The sequence below is a fragment of the Rattus norvegicus genome, chromosome 9 (assembly GCF_021556685.1).
Source record: "Rattus norvegicus strain SHRSP/BbbUtx chromosome 9, alternate assembly SHRSP_T2T, whole genome shotgun sequence".
Lineage (NCBI taxonomy): Eukaryota > Metazoa > Chordata > Mammalia > Rodentia > Muridae > Rattus > Rattus norvegicus.
This window is the reverse complement of record NC_141542.1, coordinates 74242088-74263369: the sequence shown is the minus strand read 5'-3', so window position 1 is coordinate 74263369 and position 21282 is coordinate 74242088. Positions and strand designations below refer to the sequence as shown.

At 42.4% G+C, this 21282-nt stretch overlaps 1 pseudogene; it reads left to right on the top strand.

Annotated features, from left to right (window-relative positions):
• Positions 1-13766: 13766 nt before the first annotated feature.
• Positions 13767-14624, top strand: Rpl6-ps7 (ribosomal protein L6, pseudogene 7; annotated as a pseudogene).
• Positions 14625-21282: the final 6658 nt, after the last annotated feature.

Genomic DNA, 21282 nt, shown 5'->3' with positions numbered 1-21282 from the left:
GCTGTTATTACTCACAGTGCCAAGGCTTCTCACAACCTTTTATATTAAAACAATATGTATCTTTGGTCTCTGCAGTGTCCGATTACCAATAGTTGAGTACCAGTGACACCAATGCTCATGATATAACCTGTGTCCTGTGAAGACCTCTGTGGTTCTGTCAAATGTGGGTACCGTGTTTAATCTACAATGACTGAATCCCACAAGTCTTTTCTACAGTGAGCAAAAAAAATGAAAAAAACAAATAAAAAAATAAACAAAGTACAAAAAATAATTTCTGTTATGGTCACTAATGCTTTCCTTTTGTAATCCTGCTGCACAGATGTAGGGCACAATTTCTCTTCACACTGTAGTAGGTGTGTTTCTAGGGTAGGGTCTCTGCATCCATGTATGCCGTCACCAGAAAGGAAGAGCACAGGTCCATGGGTTACTGAGAAAAGCAGTACTGTGCCTTTGATTAGATCTTTCATCAAGACAGGCCCTGAAGAGCCCAAGCTATAGAAGTGGCCACCAACTGAAGTCTATCCAATGGCTGTCATGGAGTCTGTGGAGATGGCTGGGTGATTTTGTTATGGCTGCACACATCAAAGGCGGTGTACAGGGTAAAGGAAGCCCAAGTCAACAGTGCATCAGCACCATTCTCCTGGCCCATTCTTTAGAAGAATTTTAACAAAGTACGTGTACAGTCCAATGGCTGCGAGTTGCTCACTTAAATGGCTGTCCTAGAACCAGAACTCCCTGGCTCTGGTTCAAGAAGACTTCACAGATAAGAGCTATTAAATCTTGGGAATATCCAGTTGAGTTCCCCTGCACTACTGGGGTTGAAGGTGGTGAACAGAAGGTGCCTTGATGGGGACCATAGAATGGGGCTTACAGGATTCTAGGTGACTGAGTGGCTCTTCACTGTCCACCTGGCCAGTCCCATGTGTCAAAGGGAATGAGTTCCAAAAAGATTAGCTGGGCCATGCCCTTTGAAGACTGGGGGTGCTTTCCTGAATCGAAGAATGATCCTGGCCTGTGGTAGCCCAACAGTTATAACCTCATGTGGCGAGGTAGTACTTATGTGGTGAGGTGACACCCTACAAATCTTCTAGGGCCATGCCTAGAAAGGCTAGAGGGAAACACACACGTTCTTCCATATATTCTACAGCTCCTATTTAGGGGAGCAATGAGCCTTAAAGAAACTTGCTCCCCATTCACAGGCAATGGCATTAAAGCATAGTAAGTTGGATAGAAAGTTCCAAAGAATCCCTAGAAAACCCCACAACAAAATCCCTATAGTTAAAAAACAGCATGATTTTCTTCAAAGAGTTTAGAATTTTGTTTTTATTTTTAAATCACATTGGAAATCAATAAACAATGAAGCACGCACTCAAGGCTACTTAGGGAGTATATGTATATATATATATATATATATATATATATATATGTATTGTTTTTTGTTTTATGTTTTTTGGTTTTTTTTTTTTTTTACTGATTCCACCTATTCCAGCAGAGTAGATTGGAAATTTCCTTTGCATATCATACACAAACCCAGGGGTTGCCTTCCAAATAACAATCCAAACAGTTACTGATACCACTTAGAGTGATAATTGACAGAATCAGGCATAGCCCCTCTGGATTTGCCCTTTGGAAGCAAACAATCTCCTGCTAGTAGGGTAGCTCCATTTGAAAAAGAAACATGGCTTAAAAAATATATGATGATGTGGAACATCCTCAAAAGTAGAGGAATTCCTGGAAAGAAGAAAGACTTGTGCTAAATGTTTTAAAACATGAATAAAACGCAAGCAAAATCTGTGATTTGTTGATATCTAAAACTTTCTTCTGGAAAGAGTCTTACTCTTGATTCTTTCTCAATTGTCCAGGAAATATTGACATAAAACATTGACTGAGAGATATTTTGATTTGAGTTTCTTCTTTTTAATACATATTTTTATAAAAATAATTATTTAAATCTTTCCATACCATATATTTTGACCACAATACCAATCTTCTATCAGATCCCCCCCACTCCCCTACCCACCCAACCTTATGTTGTCTCTCTCAAAGAAACAGAACAAAGCAAAATACCCCAAAAATGAAAACCCAAAGCAAACTGAAAAATACTCTGGAGTGTAGCTGACATATCTAGCAATAGTCTCAGTGAGAACTGATTTTCTCTTCTCCAAGCAGAGAGCTTCCTGGTGAGGGATGGGAAACGCATGCTCCCTTCCCCTCTCAATGCCGAAGTTGAGACTTGAACCTGCGCAGGCTGTGTGTGCTGCCAGTCTCTGTGAGCTCATATGTGCGTCAGTCCTGCTGTTTCCTTGGAGTTATCCATCCCCTCTGGCTTCTAGAATCTTTTCTCCCTCTTCTGCTGTGTGGATCCTTGAATCCTGAGTGGAGGGGTTTGATGAAGACATTGCTTTTAGGGCTCTGCACATTGTCCAGTTGTAGATCCCTGTGTGGGTTATCTCCTTCTCTGCTGAGTCTTGAGCAATGCTCTGATCTGTGGGCATTGCCACATGCTACTAGAAATTATGTTGTTGCTATGTTCCTCTAGCAAAAATAATAGCAGTAGGCTTTGCCCTAGGCCCATGCAATGTCTGCTGTCACCTTAGTGTCAGGGAGAGAGTGGGTTCTCTCTCTTCAAAGATTGTGGAACAGGGCTGGAGAGTTGGCTCAGTGGTTAAGAGCACTGACTGCTCTTCCAGAGGTCCTGAGTTCAATTCTCAGCAACCACATGGTGGCTCACAACCATCTGTAGTGGGATCTGATGCCCTCTACTTGTGTGTCTGATGACAGCTATGGTGTACTCATATACATAAATAAATCTTTAAGAAAAAAATTGTGAACCATACTGTGCAAAGCTTTTATTTTTTTTTAATAACCTGACTGTTGACTTAAGTTGTAATGTATTTGAAGTTGTCTCATACCTGCCTAGCAGTTGAATGTTTCTGCAGATTGCTTGGGAAGCCTCACAAACTGTACTTTACTCACTAGCTGCCTCACTGCTAGCAAACAAATGTGTTCTTAGGAAAGATCCCAGCAGTCCGAGATGTTTTTCACGCTGGTAAAAATTAACAGACCTTCTTACTTGGATAGTCTATCATTGTATGGCTGTATCATAGCATGACTGAACACAGAGACCCTATCCCCTACCACTGGGCATGATGTCCCCTGTGGAGGTGGCTCAGAGCTGCTTTAGCTCCTTTTGAGTGTTCTGCTTGCCAACTTAGCTGTGAATGCAGGGACTGTGACTTACAGGGTAAGCACTTAAGGGGTTGCTGGTGGCTGAAGAAAAAGAGTGGATTACAACTGTTCAGTGCTTGTGGGTGAACCTAAAGGGCTGTAGATAAAACGCAGCTGTCCTGAACAGTTGTTCTCAACCTTCCTAATCCGGTGTCCACTTAATACAGTTCCTCATGCTGTGGTGACCCCTCCCCCAGCCGTAAAATTATCTTGTTACTACGTGACTGTAATTTTGCTGCTGTTATAAATTGTATTGTAAATATTTCTGGAGATGGAGGTTTCCCAAAGCAGTCACCACCTACAAGTTGAGAACCACTTGTCTAAAACACTTCATGTTATATTCAAAGATTTAAAAACAGCTTCAGTCTTAGGATCAATTACGCTATTATCTATCGAGATGGTTTAATCTATTAAATTTATACAAAATGGCCCGAGGATAGCAGGAGGCAGTTCAATGTTAATTTGTAAGGGTTTTGGAGTGGAGAGTTCCAGAAATCAAGTGAAGTGAGGCAGGTCGCTTTGTTGATTTCGGTATTCATCACGAGTGCTGAGGCTTAGTGGTGTGATTTAGGATTGGCAGCAATCAACTGTGGCAGAATTGTGGCACAAAGCGCACACTTCTACAGAAAGAAGAAAAAAACGTTCTAGGAACTTGCTCTTTGGAGCAGTCAAGAGCAGTTTGGAGCTTAAACATGGAGTTTCAACAAGGCTAGTCGGTGTGCCTCTCTTCTCCCTTCTTTAATTCTATCTACCAAATGGAGTAACCCGAGATGTTACTGTTAGCATGGACTTGGACCGGGCCCTGACATATAGGCTCTACTCAGGAGTAGGTAGAAAGATAAATCAGACGGACGGAGACTCCTGGCTTCTGTTTCTTTGACAACTTGAATCTATGTGTGGTTTTGGTTTGTAAATCTGCCATCTTAGAAGGGTAAAAGAGAAGCAAACCCTGTCTGTCCCTCTCAACCAGTTGGTATCTAGTTTCTGAAAGCAGCAGGGGCCCTCGCTGGCAGCCCAGGACTGGGAGCTTCTCAGATAACAGTCTGCTTAGGTTAACAGTATTCTTGCAGAACACGCTCCAAGCACAAAATCAGGCTCCGAGTAAATAAGGGGAAAACACAGCCATTAAAACCCAAAATGTTCAGTTTCCTTCGCAGGCTGACCACAATTTAACTTCCTGAAACTGAAGATCCACATCTTTCGACTCATGGATCACCAGTCCCTTCTGTCAAGATAACAATTTTAATAAGGCAACATTGAAATAATCAGATTTAAAAAAAAAAAAACCCACCAGCCTGTTTTCCTGCCTTGAGGCAGAAAATGCCTCTCTCAGTGCATTAAACTGGATGCGTGGTAACTAGGATCCTGAAAGAATGAATGGACATGAACGAGATTTACCTAAGAGCTACCCAAATAGAAAAAGATGTGGGCACCGACCTGCTTCGAGGGAACGAGGCTGAACCAAACATCTGTTCAGCTTTCTTCTCCTCCCTCAGCCCTCCCCGGTGGTTACTGATATCTGAAGCGCTTAAGCCTTGCACATTCCTTCACTAATTAAATTCCTGCAAAGCTGTCTCATGAATCAGGTGCTTTGTGGAGCACGGATACAGACCCTGCTTTTGTGAGGCCGGCGGCTGCCTGGGCTCAGGTAGGAGTGCAGTGTGCACACTGGGCTTGCTGTGAGGTTCTGCAAAGAGCCTTCCAGAGTCTCCTTTCTGTAAAGATCTTCCTTCGCTTTTTTACTGCCTGTCCTGTTGAGACTCAGTCAGGGGAGGTGGGAGTCAAGTTGTCTAAGACAAGCTGGAAGACTGTGGGAACAAACAATCGGAATTTAAGAACTGGCAAATGCTTCTTGTGATTGGACAAGGTAGTTGAGTCAGCAGGAAATTAAGGGGAGGAGCTGCTTTTTCCAAAACGGAAGTCCTCTCTCATTCAGCAGTTACACGTCCATTTCATTCTTCCATTTGTTAATACCTAAGGCTGCATGAATGTTCCGTGTGCTCCTCACAGATATGGACTCACAATTGGACTTGATCTCTGTCCTCATGGAGCGTTCCTTTTACATCTGAAACCTCAGAGTCCTCAAGCTCACACCGGGATAAGCCATGGTTCCTCCATGGGTCAGAGATGAGATGATTGGTGGCATGGCAAAGGAGTTGTGGTGAGAAGTTTCCAAGTGATGGTCACCTTTTCAGTACCAGGCATCCCCTGGTACTGTTCAGTTCACATGCATCCCCTGAATTTATAACAACTTGAGATGGTGATTTTCCCCCTCACTGTACAGCTGAAGAACTTAACATGTAGGGAGACTGAACATCTGAGATTGCGGATACAGGAAGTTTAAAAACTCTTCTAGTTTCCCTTTTTTGTTTTTTCTTTCTTTCTTTTTTTAAAAAAATCACATTAACTTAAGGCACAATTGTGGTCTGGAACAGATACATGACAATGCAGAGCACAGCAGTGGTGACCAGGACAAAAGAGCTCAGAGAAGGTGAAACACCCAGACCAAGTAGTTCTCAGCAGAGAGACAACATGAGGGACCAACACAAATTCTGGACCTGATAGAAACGAGCAGGAAAGGGACAAGAACTCATTCCAGTCTAGGTAAAACTAGACACAAAAACATAAGGGCATAAACGAGTAGCAACTGTGACCCGAAGCCCCATCTCTTCCAGACCCCTGTTCTTCCTTCACAGGGGAAACAGACACTATGGACTGACCCAGAGCACACAACCATATGACCTGGCCTCTGTCCAGTCTCCATCTTCCTCTTCCTGCCACTATGCAGTATTTGGGTCCACACTCTCACCTGTCTTCCAGAGCCACTAAGGAAGGAGCATGACCACAGTTCATCACAGCTGGTCTGAAAGAGTGGCCATCCTGCCCAAACCTGCCAGCAGAACGTCCTACAAGTCCTTCTATTGGATATTTTTATTTATTTACATTTCAAATGTTATCCCCATTCACAGTTTCCCCTCCACAAAACCTCTATCCCACCCCCCATCCCCTGCTTCTATGAGGATGCTCCCCCTCCCACCCATCCACTCCCACCTCCCCACCCTGGCATTCCCCTATACTAGGACATCGAGCCTTCACAGGATCGAGGGCCTCTCCTCTCATTGATGCCAGATAAGGTCATCCTCTGCTACATATGCATCTGGAGCCATGCAAACCTCTTCAGCTCTTCAGTCCTTCAAATGCAAACCTTCCCCCTTCTGGCCCTTTTCTACCCAGATATGTAAACTGAGCCTTTAGGACTTAGTTCAATGGGTGCAAACAGGTTGAGATTCAGGAAGAGCACAATGATAACTCTGGTAGATAGAGTGATAGTCTTTTCCTTAAGGGGAATCCAAAGCTGATGATGTGGGATTGTATGGAGAACACCATGATCTTTGATAACTTAAATCCCTTATGCACCCCTGCTCTGTCATCCTTAGTCACTACCCTAGTCATGGTCCAAAATGGCTACTAAAAGACAAAAAAATGAGAGAAAGGAAAAGAAGTCCCACGAGATCTGTGTGTAATGTTTTTCATTTTAAGAAGAAACAATACTGGCCGAGTCATCGCAATGTCCCATTACATATCAGTAGTTGCAACATAGTCACCTGCTACTGGGGCATGTGAGAAAGGTCATCTGTCGAGGGAGTTTATTACATACTGTTTTAGTTTCATTTCCTGCTGCTGTGGTGATAGAATAGTCTAACAAAAGCCACTTCAGAGGGAAAGGGTTTATGTGGCTCACAATTCAAGGTTGCAGTCCATTCCGAGAAGACAAGGCAGCTGGAACTTGAAGCAGTTAGTACTGTCATATCCACAGTCAAGAGCAAAAAGCAGTGAATGAATGAATGCGTGCACGCTTGCTAGTGCTCGGCTCCCTTCCTCTGTGCTTATGCAGTGCTGGATCCTCTGCCTGGGTAATGGTCCCACCCACACTCAAGATGAGTTCCCACAACAGTTAGCGGTAAGCAAGACAATTCTCCACAGGACAGCCTAATTAGACAACCTCTCATTGAGACGCCCATCCCAAGAGGTGCTACAACGTGTCAGGCTGACAATTAAAGTTAACCATCACACATGGACTGCAAATACTGCTTCTGTTAGTGCGGATGGAAGTGGATATTGGATGGATAATTGGAGGTCCATGTAAGGTTCACTTTCTCTTGTAAACCGTCTTCGGCCACTTGCTTCTTATCCTCCTTACCTGCCCCTCCCACAGCTGTATCTGTATTCCTGTTATAGTCCATGTTTATCTAAGCAGTAATGTCTACTACAGCAAGGTGCAGTCCTCCTGGTTTCCTGCAGACTCTGGATGGTATCTTGGGGCAGATCTCCTTTTAACCATATTTGAATCCCCAGTACAAGGTCTTGAGGAATTAGTCCCTAAGGAATCACCTTACTGAACATCCACAAACATCTCCAGGGTCTGAATTTTCTACAAATCCCCCCTCCTTTTTGGAACATTGGTATTTTCACAGAGGAAACAAACACTAAAACTATCCAGGATGTTATTTCAAAGTACTACAAGTTACCACTGTGACCGGTGCCGGTTTTGGGGAAAGGAGCCTGTGGCTTCAACACCAGACCAAAAAGAAGTTTAAATGGCTGATTTCGGTTCCCACCAAGCAGGGCATCTCCTTTGGTATCAGTTACTCAGGAGCTAATTGTCCAGACTGCAGTGGTTGGCGAGGGTATTTAGACCAGGCAGCAGCAATTTAAAAGTCTATAACATGAATGTCAGCCAACCTCCCTTTAAATTATACTTGCACTTTTTTACGAATGCAAGATGGCCGTTAAGAACAAGCTGGAGATGTGCTCACAGCTCCACTGAAGCTGCGTTTTAATTATACTTATGAGTCTGTCTCTCGCTGCTTTTTTGTGGGGGGCAAGAAATAAAAAGAGAACATTTTAAATGAAATATTAAAGGCCAACACCAGAGGAAATCATACTAATGTGACATAAAACCTTTTAGGAATGATAAGATTAGATGCCGCATGGTACTACGCAACGTCGGTGACTTCGTTCTTGTGCTCTGTCTCTTTTGTGAACACTTTCTTTCTTAACCATATTTCCTGAAATTATAACTCAGGCCCATGGGCTTAAACTTGGAAGTACCAGCAAGTTGTACACATTAAATTCTACCTCTGACCGTCTCTGCCCTGTCCTCTCAGACGCTCTCTCCTTCCCACCTTTCCCTGGCCTATGCCGAGTCTCAGCTCTTAGACATCTGAGCTAGTTTCCTCATCATAACCACTTTCCATGTCCCATCTACCATTTCTTCCTGTCCCCCGGACCTCATCCCTCTCTCTGGTCACCACATGGGCTGAGAATTGGTTGATTAACTGATTTGGGGGCTCGCACGCCCATTAAATTCTATGGACATAAATTTATGATTCACAAACATCCAAAGTCCCAGGAAATCTTTCTTTTGAAGTCAGAAGAAATGACTGCATTTAATAGTAATAAATGGGTAACATATTCAGTCTCGATTAGATTGAGTGCTATGCCAAGTCATAAAATACCATAATTTTTTTTTCAATAAAGGAATGAGTCCATGAAGATAAAGGTCCCCAAAGTCATGCTGATACTTCATACTAACTTTTCAAAATATAAGTAAACAAAAGTATGAATGTGTTTAAAAAAGAAGAAGAAGAAGACTTGGAGTGCTTACTTTAAATGTGTGTTTTTCTTGAAAAGGTCTCGATTTCTAAGCTAATTCTTTGATCCAGGGTTGATCAGTTCATGGGGTGTGAAGGCTTCTTCTTGGCTTTGATAAATCGATGGATGTGGAATGTGACGTGATACTGTGTTAGTTTGTTCACACAATAGCCTCTCCGATGGCTCATTAAAAGGTAGAAGAGACTCCTCATGATTTCTATAAAACACACCATATTCTCTCTGCTGTGTTTAAAGACTTAAAGCTCCCTTTCCAGTCCCTAAAATTCAAATTTCTAAGTGCCAGGGCCAAACAGAATGTGTGTTAGCCGGCTCCTGGGTTAACATAGAAATGTAATCTTTTTCTCTTAAAATCAGTCTGATTCACTGGTCTGTGTGTGCGTTGTCTGTTTCAATGTTTACTCATTAGGACTGGAACCCAGCTGGAAGTATACTGGTGGTGCTTTTCTTGGGGTTTATGTCTTATGATTTGAGAGTTTACAACATTCAGAACCTGTCTAGATAGTTTTCCTTCTGGATAATTTATGCTAATTTGAGCTTGAAATTAAAAGAATTATCACTATAGGTTTTTTTTCCTATTGTGGGGGAAAGAGAAGGGGCACAAAATATTCTCTAAAGAACTGACATTATCTTGCAATTAGGAGTCTCATTTTTTAACATAACCATAATTACTGCTTACCCAAATAAAGTTGAGAAGAGGAATCAAGCTTTTCCTTTGTACTACAAATTCTAGTCAGCACCAGCCATCAACGGCTGCTTCATCCTAATTATTTTTCTTTCACAAACATCACCTGGCCTTTTCTAAAATGGTCCAGCTGACATCGGCTTCGGCTATGTAATGAAGCTTCCTCCGTAGTCAGTTCCAGGTCTTCATTAATGCTCTGTGACTATTTTTCTGTCTGTGGGATTTAAGGGGTTTTGAGATGCTGCCTAGCTTTGGGGTGGTGAATGTCTACCAACCCCATCTAAAGCAAAGTGTGCCTTTCTGTTCTTGAAGGACAAGCATCTGATTCCCTGACTGCCCTGCCCTTCCTATTTAACTTCCTGCTCCTCAGGAGGGTTCTTGTTAGCTTTGTCAAGAGTCTTTCTTCTGCCCTCTCTGTTGGTTTCACCTTGTCCCCTTCAGCAGGAAAGAACTCCTCTGTAGTCTCCACACAAACACACTTCTCAAGTATAGAGGTACAGGGCAGGTCAGGCTTTAGGTTCTTCTACACAAGCCAACATTAATTCCTACCAAGGCACACTTTGTGTCCTTAAATAGGTGCAGAGTTCACCTATACAGAGGAATTGAAAATGAAGTGTTGCTGGTCATAACATGGATGAGTCTAAAAAGCATTCCATTTCGAGAAAGAAGCCACATATTCTGTGAGTCTACATATATAAGTTGCCCAGAAGAGGCAAAGCTGTAGACACAGCAAGCATTTGTTGCCATGGGTTGATGAGTCACCTCCAAGGATGATGTAGTAGGATGGAATTAGATAGAGGTGAGGGCTATATAACATGGTGTATATACTGAATACACTAAACATACCATTTACATGATGAACTGTGTGTTTTAACACATGTATGTAAATGCTAAATGGTTCTCTGAAGGTTCTCCATGTTTGCATGCCCCTTCTCAGTGTGGTAACTAAGAAGATAGACTTCCAAAGGCCTGACTAGATAGTACAATGTGCAGTATCTCAGTGGGTATGGACAGAGGTCAAAGGTAGAATGTACCAGAAAGAATGAGAAGCTGATATCCATTCATCCATCCATCCATTCATTCAGCATTTGCTCAGCATTTACTGGGTGATGAATTGTATGGTAGGGGCTGGAATATAACTCTTCCACCATTTCATATGTATTCCCAATCCCAAAAAAGCATGAAGACTAGCTAATCTTTTTCAGGACTTACTAGGAGTGCACAGTCAACTTAATCTTTGATTTCCATTTGACAAATCAAAGTGAGTGGAAATAGCACTTCCACCAATAGTTACCCTTCTTAGCCAACAGAGGTACTGTGAGAATTGAAGAGACCATGAAGCCATGATTTATATTATATAAAGCATAGAGAAACCATAAGGCAATAGTACTATCTTATTCTAGCTTCATGCTGATTTTTTAATAGCAGAACGACGTGTTTAGCTCGTGATGACACTGGCAATGCTGTCTCTTTGTAATAGTTATTGGTGGGAGAGAGGGACTGGCTTTCTATTGTAAACACAGAATATGACCATTATAAAAAAATGTAACATTCACAAATGTGTATTTGTCCCTGAGATAATGTCACTATTACCATTGTAATATATGGGCCTAGGTGGCAATAATTATTGGGTTAAGTGCAAGAATACTGCTTGGAATAGGTTTTATTGTTTATTATCCACTTAACCTTGGGGCTGATATCACATCTATGTCTGAATTTCCTATTTGTGAAATTAAGGGAATAACAAAAGCTACTTTATAGTTCTGAGGAGGATATTTGACATATAGCATTTGACAAAATACTAACAGGTGTTATTAACAGTAAACTTATATGATAATTATATACATATACACTAGTTGTATGCACTCATAATATGCATAGTTGCACCCTAATACATGTATTCGTGGTATGTACATACCTACTAATTACATATGTGCATATCATATAGCCGTACGCATACTGGCCTATGTATGTCTATGTATGCATAGAGACACACACTTTGGCTTGTTTTCTACTAATGAGGCAACAATAAACACATCTGTCTTTATCAGTGCCTTAGCTCACTTAGTAATTACTCAAATGAGATCCCCAAGTGTTAGGGAAACTTATTTGAAGTAAAAACATTCATTCAAGCACTTCAAAGAGTGAAAGACTTTACATTCCCCACATGAAAGTTTGCAGATTTGAACGTTTGTCAGAATTTGCCTCACAGGATTGTGGGATGGCTCATATTTTGAGAGATGCTTTCCTTTCCTTCTCTGGAAAACTGTTCATTAACTCTTGGACATTCATAAAAGATGACCTCTTGAGGGTAGGGTCTGAAAGACAAGACACAAACATTCACACATCATAGGGAACCAATCAGGAGCAGAGAGAGGCAAAAGGGGAGGGTTCAGAAACGAAGGCTGAAAGGAGCAGATTGGCCTGCAGGGACTGATGAAAGCGGACATGAAAGAACTTTCCAGGGACAGCTTGACCACATACACTTCCAGCCCAATGTTGGTGATGCTCTAAATTTAGGTGTGTGGTGATGAAACACGTGTCACATCTTTTGCTCCTAAATGTCAATGAGGTCACTTGTTCTCACAGTTATGTCGCTGGGTGGATTTAGGCCACACCAGGGAAAGGGACTGTGTTTTGCATCGGGGCAGTTAGGTAGTCAAGAAAACAGTATATCCATGGAAAATGAGATAGATTAAAACATGAAGGTTAATTCAAGCTCTATGACCTCCTAGAGTGGGTTGAATAGTGTGCTCCAAATTTCATTTCACCTAAAATTGCCAAACCTGGCCTTCTTTAGAATAAGATCATAGAATATATGAAAATTATATTTACGGATAAGATGTAAATATAACTAAAGGTTTCAAATGACATCCTCTTGTGTTTAGGGTGACTCTTAAATGCAATGACTGGTGTCCTTATGAGAAGGGAAGATGCCACTTGAAGATGAGAACTGAATCAGGAATCATGCTCTATTATGCCAGGGACGCCAGGATCTCCAAAACCTCAGTATACAAAGATGGACTCTTGCAGAAGGAGTCTGACCCCATTAATTTGGAGTTCAGATTTCTGGACTCTGAAGTTGTGAGACCACAATGCATTTCTGTTGTTTTAGGGTGCCTGGCTTTTTAAATCTTTGTTCTTATAAGCCCTGTCAATCAACAGAGTGTTTAGAAAACACCAAAACCTTAGGGTGGGCATCACAATTCCCACTGAGCATAGATGATTTAAAGGTGAGTCTGAATTAATCTAATTTTGAAATGATGTGGTGACCTGAGCTTTCCAAAGAGGTTACTTTATGCAAATACAGAAGAAGAATTGCCTTTTGACCACAAACCTCACTGTGATCTGTCCAATCATCTCCCCCATAAATCGCACCTTTGAATTCATTGATCATGTGGGGGAGTAGCTAGGGGGTGTTTTGTTTGCATCTTTGTTCCTTGTCTCCTCTGTGTAACCTCAGCTTTGGCCCATCCCATCATGCACTTCCTGTGTGTTAGATTTATTTTTTCATTTTAAATTATGTATAAGAGTTCATTGTGTAGGTGTTTTGTAGGTTTGTGTATGTAGGTGTGTGTGTAGGTGTGTGTAAGTGTGTGCTTGTAGGTGTGTGTGTAGGTGTGTGTAAGTGTGTGCTTGTAGGTGTGTGTGTAAGTGTGTACTTGTAGGTGTGTGTAGGTGTGTGTAGGTGTGTGTAAGTGTGTGCTTGTAAGTGTGTGTAGGTGTGTGTGTAGGTGTGTGTGTAGGTGTGTGTAAGTGTGTGCTTGTATGTGTGTAGATGTGTGTGTAGGTGTGTGTAGATGTTTGTGTAGGTGTGTGTAGATGTTTGTGTGTAGGAGTGTGTATAGATGTGTGTGTGTGTAGGAGTGTGTGTATAGATGTGTGTGTAGGAGTGTGCATGTAGGTGTGTGTGTGTGTGTGTGTGTGTGTGTGTATGTGATTTTCTTCACTTCAATGCAGATGTTCAAGAAGGCTAAGGGTGTCAATACCCTGGATTTGGAGTTAAAGACAGTTGTGAGCTGCCTGACATGGATACTGGGAACCAAACCCTGGTCCTCTGGAAGAGCAGCAAGCTCTCTTAAATACCAAGCTATCTCTCCAGCACCTCCTTTAAAATTTATGTATGTGATTGCTTATAGACCAGAAGCCGGGGTCTTAGTTCTCTTTCCCATCTTGCAAGATGGCAGGTTTAAAAACGGAAAAACCTGATACACAGTAAAAGAAACCTGTAGCCAAGAAGGGTGGCAGTGCTGCTGCTGCCGCTAGTACCCCAGCTGCTGGCACAGCCAAAAAAGAGTGACCCTGAGATTAAAAGGCCCAAGGAAAGGAAGCCCCATTTGCAGCCCAAACCCTGTCCTGGTTAGAGGAATTGGTGGGTACTCCCGATCTGCTAGGTATTCCAGAAAGGCCTTGTACAAAATGAAATACTCAACTGCCAAGTCCAAGGCTGAAAAGAAGGAGAGAAAAGAGAAAGTCCTTGCTACTGTCACAAAAAAACAGTTGGTGGAAACAAGAATGGTGGCACATGGGTAGCGAAGCTTCGAAAAATGCCTTGGTATTATCCTACCAAAGACGTGCTGCGGGAGCTGCTAAGCCCTGGCCAAAAGCCCTTGAGTCAGCACGTGAGAAGGCTACGTGCTAGCGCCACCCCAGGACTGTCCAGATCATCCTCCCTGGGAGCACATTGTTTTTTTCTGAAGCAGTTGGACAGCAGCTTGCTACTTGAGACTGGACCTCTTGCCCTCAACGGAGTTCCTCTGCTTAGAACACACCAGAAGTTTGCCATCACCACTTCTACAAAAGTTGTTATCAGCAACGTTAAAATCCCCAAACACCTGAACGATGCTTACTTCGAGAAGAAGCTGCGAAAGCCCAGGCATCAGATCTGAGATTTGATTATGAGTAGCGCAGGGCTGATCAGAAAACTCAAGACTCGCAGTTTTTGCCAAAGATCAAAGCTGTTCCTCAGCTCCAGGGCGACCTGCCGTCTCAGTTCTCCCTGGCTAATGGGATGCAACCTCACAGACTGGTGTTCTAATTGCTAACAACCCAATTAAACAACTTCATACTTTAAAAAAAAGTATGCATCTAATGTGCACGAGTGTTTTGTCTGCATGTATGTCTGTGCATCATCTGTGTGGCCGGTGTGAAGTCCAGAAGAGGTTGTCAGATCCTTGAGAGCCAGAGTTACAGAAGGTTGGGAGCCGCCATGTAAGTGCTGGGAATCAAACCTGGGTCCTCTGGAAAAGCAATCGAAGCTCTTATCTGCTGAGTCAGCTCTCCAGCTCCACTTGCTGCATTTTAAACTTCAAATAAATAATGTCATATTGAGCTTTGGGAACAACATCCTTGCTTGAGTCTCTTGCCTTTAAAAATCCCTCTCTTTCTGCACTCCCTTGCCTACTGTTGGAGAAGCCCACCATATAAATACCAACTCACCCTTCCATGTCAGCCTTCAACTCCTCCAGTCAGTCTTTTCCCACACACCCAATGCTTGTGAGGTGTGGTGTGTGTGTGTGTGTGTGTGTGTGTGTGTGTGTGTGTGGTGTGTATGTGTGGTGTGTGTGTATGTGGTATATGTGTGTGTGGTATATGTGTGAGTGGTGTGTGTGTGTGTGTGTGTGTGTGTGTGGTATGTGGTATGGTATGTATGTGTGTGTGCATGGTGTGTGTATGTGTGTGGTGTATGTGTGGTGTGTGTGTGGTGTGGTGTGTATGTGTGTATGTGGTTTGTGTGTGTGTGGTGTGTGTGTGGTGTGTATGTGTGTGTGTGTGTGTGTGGTATGTGGTGTGGTATGTATGTGTGTGTGTACATGGTGTGTGGATATATGTGGTGTATGTGTGGTGTGCATGGTATGTGTATGCGTGTGTTATATGTGTGGTGTGTATGTATGTGGTATATATGTGTGATGTGTATATGTATGGTGGGTAGTGTGTATATGTGTGGTGTGTTTGTGGTATGTATGGGGGTGTAGTCTCAGTGTGTGTGCACATATATGTAAATACACATACGTAAGTGTAACTGTACTTAACAGTTAACGTGTTGTGTGGTAGATTTCAAATATGATTTCACTTGCTTGCATGTGTTGTCTTCTTGATGGAGTATAAATTCTTGAGGTCTGGAAATGCAACATTCATGCTTATATACAGTGTCCCACCCAGTCTTTCACGTAGCACTAGAGAACTAGAATTAAAGTCATAAAACACAGTTAAGTCCAGGTGTCACCACAGCTATCTGTGTGGCTGTGGCAGATGCCAAGCATGGATCCTGTCCTCCATTTTCTCTGCTGAAACAAATCACAGTTTTGTTCAGGTCTGGGTCAGACATTCTTCTAACTGAGGAAAAGCAGAGCCCGGCGGCAACCCAGGGATGGGCATTACAGCCTAGTTCTAGATGGTGGGACGTCCAAGAAAATCTGTGCATGATCTAGAAGAGGTGGTAAGAGGAAGGAGTGAGACGCTCTCACGGTGCACGTTCATGTGGCAGCCTTCGCTCACCCCGAGAGGGTTCGGTGTGATTGCTCACTGTGTCCTTGAGTCTGAACTTGGAACATGGGGGATTGCAGGGACATTAAGCCAATCAGCAATGGCTACTCACCCAGATGTTGTTACATGAGGAAAACAGGGCCTTGTTGCTGCTTCATAAGTGGAGCATGCGAGTTCTAAGAGCCAAATCCACTTTTGTCTTCTATGCTGATACCAAACAATTGAAGTCACTTAACTCGTTCGAACTGCACTTACTGGACATAAAGGAATGCAGCTGATAATCTTGTCGCCGGCAACTATTCGGTTCAAATTTAAAAGTATATATAAACCTTAAGCAGTATATACATTTAACGGCAAGAGACTGCATTTACTGAGTATCCCTATGTGTTGGCTAAAAGCTTTTCTTTTTCTTATTTAATACCCATAATGTCTATACAATGTTATATGAAAAACATTTTTTCCCAATGCACACAAAAATGTTTCCCTTACAAAAAAAGTTTTAGCTTTTTGCATTTTTATTTGTGATCCATTTCCAGATATATTTACATGCGAGGCTGCTGATCTTTCAAGAGTTCACTTTTTTTTTTAATACCGATATCAAATTGTTTTTATGCCTTGGGAGTTTCCTGGGGTATTTATTGTTTTTGAGCAGTCATTTTGTCTGTCTTTACCATGGGTCTTGCTTATCCCAACTTTATAGTGAGCTATGAAGCCAGAAGTAAGTTCTTTATCTGTGTTCTTTTCCTAACCTTCCTGGCCAGTAACCCCCAGAATGGAGAGCCCAGTGCAGCATGGGTTTTCTTCTGGTGTTGGTCTTCTGGTTGGCTAATGTGGAGGCTGAAGGCATTGATTTGAAACTGTCTTTGTTTTCCTTAAGATTGATTATTTAGCACTGTGTGTGTGTGTGTGTGTGTGTGTGTGTGTGCTTGAATATATCATTGCTTGAATACTACCTCCCAAATTTTAATATGCCGTCTTTCCATTTTTATTCCATTCTGAGTTCATTTTTGATTGCTTCTTGGTCCCGTGAGCTTTTTGGAAATATGTTACTTAGTGTCTCAATATAAGGAGATTTTCCAGAGTTCTTCCTCTTATTGATCTCAGATATAATTCTAGTATAATCAGAGAATGTGTTTTGTATGGTTCAAATCTTTTAAGATCTACTTAGCCTTTTTATGGCTCAGACTTCCTATGTAAATAAATACTCTGTGTGCACGTTTCAAAAGAATGCGTACTTGATGCTGGTCGTGTGGAGCTCTGTAAATGTCAATTAGGCGATATGTCTTTTTCAAGCCCTTTAAACCCTTCCTGAAATTTTCATTAGTAATTGATACAAAAGTATCAATTACCATTAAAAGACTTTTGTATTTCCCATATAACCACAAAGGATCTCCTTCCCTCCACAGTTCTACCCGTTTTTTGCTTTATATATTTGGAAGCTTTGTGATTAAGCACATAAACATTAGGATTATTAGGGCCTCTTGAATTGATTCTTTGGCGTTATGGAATAACCTTCCCTTTCCGCAGCAATAGCTTTGCTCTGAAATCGACGCAATTTGTTGTTAGCTCCATCACTCGTGGGACCACCGTGAGTGCAGGATGCCTCCCACGCTCACACTTTTGACCTACTTATATCTTAATAGAGTATGTCTATCACAGGTGGCAAATATTCGAATCTTGCTTTTTAATCCAGTAGGAACTTCTCTGCCTTTTAACTGATGGCTGACTAGTTATCAATGGTTGCATAGTGAATTACTTTAACTGTGGAGTGCTTACAGCAAACACTTATCACCTCGTAGCTTCTGTGGGTCAGCAATGCAGACACTGCTCTGGCAGTGCCTCTGGCTCAGGGCTCCAATGTGAAGAGAAATTAATAGTTCATCATATGTAAAGAAGAATGACAACCCATCAATTTGTTTTCTATTCTATATACTTTTACTTATTAATTTGGAATTCTATCATCTATTATATGCAATCTTTTTCACAATCCTCACTTCTGACTCATTTCTGACCCCATCCAATCATTTCTGGTTTTGAAAATTATAGGCATCATCTGCCAGAGAGTTGAGTATCTCCTAAATATGTGGAAATCTGCTCTGCAGAACTCAGCCGTCCACTACTGCAACTGAAAAGGCAGATCTCATTCGGGTTCTCTTGGGGAGCTGGGGTGCAACGTGATACCTTAACTCACGCATGTGCTGAGTGTTTGAATTGTGTGAGGTGTTCTGCTCTGTTGGCAGGGAGAAAAATCATGTTCATCATTCAAAGATACCAATTGTCTCAGGAACACCCAGAGTGTAGAACCCGGTGCAGCACTCAGTAGGGACTGATGGCAGCAGTGTGGTCCTTGCCCAGGACCAACCTTTACCATGGATTGGCTCACTCTCCTCCTGTTGGGCCATATTGTGATCTCTTATAAGTCACTATGTTCTTTCATAAATATTCTTTCCTTTTCCTTAAACATCACATCTTGTTACCAATTCTTTTAAAGTATGCATTCCTCGATTTTAAGCACCCACTACCCATTCCTCTTTACCAGCAGGACAAACGGTGTATTGAGAAAGTAAGGGGACCCCATGAATTAAAGGACTAGTGGAGGGACAGGCTGGGAAGCAGACAGCAGTCGATCAAGTATGTAAGAGAGCAAGAACTGATATGTAGCTCCTAACTGGAGCTTGCCTCACCAGGGTCCCAGCCCTGGGATGGGTCAGCGCCAACCACCTTCACCATTTGTCTAGCCAAATCAGGGGCCTACCAGAGGAGGACATCATGTCTTATGGGTGGCCCCACAAAAGTAAGAGAAATGATTCATTAAAAGGACAGGTGCCATCATTTAAAAGAAAATGGCATGGTAGGGACTAGATTCTGGGTCAAACAAAACAAAGCAAAAAAATCCCAAGCAAATGTTTAGATGCAGAGACACAGCATTTAAAACGAATTATATGTAATCCTTTGCAGCTACTCTCGTGTTTCCAATAATGGAAGTCCTGGAAAGAGTTCCACTTTTCATGCTGGTTCAGAAAAAGTTGTTGAGTGAAGTTTTAAAGAGCAAATGGCACAGATGTGTGGGTCAGTGCAAATCTCGTCTACCATGCCTGCTTTGCAAGAGTGTGGAACAGTGGCATGACACGGAAACCCAAACGGGATCCCAGAGGAAAGCATCTCCTGTGCGGCTTGCGGTTGCAGTTAAGTTAGCAGAAATTAAATTTTGTAGTAGCTTACCTGAGGCTACAGAGGGATCATTAGGTTTTCAAAGATTCCATAAATTTTCTAAAAGCACGTCGGTTCCATTTGGAAGGTGGGGGGAACCCAGCATGGGAATATTTTGATCACAGCTGCAGAGCGTGAAACCTGATTTAATGCTCAAAGGCCATTGCACTGGTTTATTGGAAGGGACATTTCACTTTGTGTTGGGAAGTTATAGGAGACAGTGAACGGCCTTTGAGGTGGGTCTGTATCGTTGGAGGTCTGCTCTTCTGGCTGACTGGCCTCTACCATATTGTTTGTTCTGTACTAAAGAGTTCTGGAATGAAACCACATGACAGCTGTTTCCCCCTGAATCTTCTCTGGAAATAAGATATATATCTTTTGTGGCTTTCCCAGCAAAGAAAAAAAAAGCGTTTGAAATAAATAAATACCCCATCTGTTGCCGTCCCTCAGTGTTCTCTAATCTTTGCTGATTTCTCTGTGCTGGGCTCTAACACTGTGTGAGCCTTGGTGGCAAGCAGCTGAGGTGTGGTGGAGCACCCTGGCAGCTCTTCTCTGACACAGTCGTCTCTCCAAGTCTTGTTAGTCGAATGTTATGGTAACACATCCTTTCTGTGTACTGCTTTGAGCAAAGTTCTGAAAGCTGCTGTTTAAGGGACATTGCCAGTCCGTACCCTGCATGGATGCTTTCAGGAGGAAGTGACGTTTAGGTTGACTTGTAGGGACAAATAGGGTTTATTGTGGAGAGAGGGGGCATCAAGGGTGGAAAGAAGAGAATGGTAGTTCCAGCTTATGCTGCAGACTGCAGGGTGGTCTCTTAGGCAGTGTCCTAGGACGTCGTGTATGTGTGGGGTGGGGCAGGGCATGAACATGTGGGTGAATCTATGTGAAGGTGTGTGCATGTGTAGGTGTTTGAGTACACACCTGAATGTTTGTGTGTGAGAGAGATAGGGAGACCATGTATTTTAGGGTTGTATCTTGGATGAGGAGCCTAGCAAAGAATGAGGCTAGAGTGACCGACCAATCTTGTCTGGATCCTTGATGGATACGTGTGATGTCAGTTCTTTGGAAACAGAACACTTTCCATTCACAGCCTCTGCTCCCCACTGAACCACAGGTGTGTGACTAGATTCAAATTTGATTTTTTTAATACAATAACCATGTTCAAGATCAGGCCAGATTCCTCATTCACGAAGAACCCAGAAGCTTGAGTCTACACTACTCAAGGTGAGATTTTCCTTCCTGGTAGTGTGCTCCAGAACCCTGTCTCACACCCCTAAATTTTTCCCTTGCTTAACTGACTGCATTATGGAACTAGGATGGGTTGATTCCTACTTATTTTGATTTATTGCATTTTTTAATATTTTACTTGTAGTGAGCGTTCTCTTAATTTACAAAGAATATGTATGGGATGATTAAATCTATCCATCTTGAAATAACAAAGCACACAGTAAATTAGGTTGTCCTTGACTTATACAGCACCCTTGATTAAATTTTGGGCAGGTTAGTGATCCTGAGGAACAGAAAGGGATGGATCTCTGTGCTTGCTGGTAGCACTGTTAGAGATCGCACCCTAAGCAGCTGGATAGAAATCAACATGCAGCTTTCCCCCTGAGGAGAGAGGGCGAAGCTCAGAGAGCCACCCGGATGTCCCAGGGACACCATGGCTCCACTGATGTCCCTGTCTTTGTTTTCTGCCTTGGCTCCTCACATAGTCCTAAGTTATGTGTCTTGCTACTTTTTCCCGGGTACCTTTGTAAAGCCCCTTAAATTCTTGATGGGACAAGGGAGGTTTTAAATTTTCAAAAGAGAAATAGAATATGAAAAAAGCATAAAATGCACTGTGCACTATACATTTAAGAACTGACTGTTTGGGGGCATCGTGGAGATTTTAGCTTACTTTAAAGTTGAAGGGCCTTGAAGACGGAGGCACATTGCCGGGTCCCCAGGATAGCAGTCCTGTGTGTCCATCACACTCTACTGTGTAGAGTATTTCCTTTTAG